The 2,132-nt window shown below is 42.0% G+C and overlaps 1 non-coding gene across 1 annotated transcript; it reads left to right on the forward strand.

The window, feature by feature from the left end:
• Window positions 1-950: 950 nt before the first annotated feature.
• On the forward strand, window positions 951-1,054 carry LOC145641109 (small nucleolar RNA R71). The gene has a single exon (XR_014115175.1). It is a non-coding gene; the product is annotated as a small nucleolar RNA R71 (small nucleolar RNA).
• The last annotated feature ends 1,078 nt before the right edge of the window (window positions 1,055-2,132 follow it).

Consider the following 2,132-nt stretch of genomic DNA (forward strand, 5'->3'; position numbering starts at 1 on the left):
ACCTCCCTTGTTTTCATTCACACTCTCCTCTCCTCCCTTCTTTTCCTCACTATCCCCTTCATTTGGTCCTTCATAGGAAGTTCCCGACCTCAATGTAATCGCCTTGCATGTATCGGGTTTTGGATTGTGAGATGGGTTAGGTTGTGGTTGTCCGGGTAAAGTGGATGGTGAATTGAAAGGAGTTCTCTCGGCCAATTGAGCTAATTGTGAATCAACCATCTTGTTGTGAGCTCTTATCTCTTGCATTTGTTGCCCAAAAGATTGCATTTGCGCATGCATGTCTTGGAGGAGTTGAGTTTGTGTTAGCTCCGCTTGAGGTGCTTGTTCTTGATGGTTTCTTTGAGGTGCTTGGGTTTGATTGTTGTATTGGTTATTCCTTGGATAGCTTCCTCTTGGGTTTTGGGGTTGAGATGGAGGTGGATTTTGATATTGAGGATTGGAGTTATAGGAAGGTTGAGCTTGTTGGTTCGATTATTCAGGTTGAGGTACAAACCCGAGTGGTGGCTGTCTCCAAGCTATTCCACCGCCGCTTCCTCTAAATCCCTCTTGCCTTGTGTTGTATGCCGCTACATGTTCGGGGCTTAAACCTCCACAATAGGATGTATCATGGTTCGTTCCTCCACAATTTTGACAAGAGAAAGAGTTAACTTGAGAAGAGCTTGCTCCACCACTTGAACTTGCATTCACACTCGTGTTCAATTTGGAAAGCCCTTTTGTTAGTTGATCAATTTGATGTTGTAATTGATCAACTTTCTCTAATTCGTAAATACCACCTCTCTTTGGAGCGTTTCTTCTTCGGCCCCCCCAAGCGTAATTCTTTGCTACCTCTTCTATTGTGGCTTCAACTTGATTTTGAGGGATCTTGATTAATTGACCACCCGCATCCAAATTGGCTCTTGACATGGGCTCCAATCCGTCGTAGAAAAACCGCATGAGCAACCCTTAATTTTACTCATGGTGGGGACATGCTTGCACCAACTCTTTGAATCTCTCCCATGCTTCACCAAGACTTTCATCGACCTCTTGCTCAAATGATGCAATTTTCCTTCTCATTTCGGCGGTCTTTTCTTCGGAGATAAAGCGCTTCAAGAACGCCTTTACAACCTCCCTCCATGTTGTGAGAGAGTTAGTCTTAACTTGCTTTAGCCATTTCTTTGCTCGTCCGGTGAGAGATTGCCAGAAAAGGTGCATACGAATGTAGTCTTGACTCACTTCATTGGTTTTGCATCATTGCGCACAATTCAAGGAATCGGTCCAAATGTTCAATAGGGTCCTCACTTGCACTTCCGGAAAATTGCTCCGATTGGACCATTCGAGTATATTGTGCATGGATTGAGAAGTTGGTTTCCATGATGGGTAGCAAAATCCCTCCCGTGAGCTCATAATCCTCCGGATTTCCGAACTCACGAAACAAGACATCATTTTCTTGTCTCGCCATTGATTCACGTGGTGAACTTGAAGAGTAAGTATCACTCTCACTATCAACTATATCACCAAAACCTCTTCCCTCGTCTTGATAAAGCCTACGGACTTGTCTCAAGGTTCGGTTGATTTCGTTGTCAATTTGATGTGAGGGTGCTCCTTGAGACCTCCTAAGCATTCACCAAATCTAAGCAAACAATTAGCAATGACAAGGATGATAAAACAAAAAAACCAAAAAGAAAAGAAAGCAAAATGACTCTAACAAAAGCAATAATAGACGCTAACAAAAGTAATAATAGACGCTAAACAAGCCGTCTCCCCGGCAACGGCACCAAAATTTGATAGGGATAAGATAGGTCGATAAACTACTCCCCTAATCAAATTAACAATTTATAAAGCCTAAACTTACACTAAACTAGTTAGTGGCAAGTAAAGGGTCGATCCACTGAGGAAGCACACTCATTCAACATCACAATTACTAAGCAAGAGTAAGAAAGGGTGTATTTTTGTTGGTTTTTTGGATTGTAAACACTAGAACTATAAACAAACAAGATAAAGATGATTAAAATCAAGAGAGAACAACGCTAGGGGTTCGGGGGTGTCAAACATGATTAGAAAGAGGGGAACAATGATAGTTATCATGATGACCATGCCAAAGAACACAAGATTCTACCTAAACAATTCATTCTCATGCAATAGTCTAGGCAAAT

The sequence above is a fragment of the Chenopodium album genome, chromosome 7, assembly GCF_948465745.1.
Source record: "Chenopodium album chromosome 7, dcCheAlbu1.1, whole genome shotgun sequence".
NCBI lineage: Eukaryota > Viridiplantae > Streptophyta > Magnoliopsida > Caryophyllales > Amaranthaceae > Chenopodium > Chenopodium album.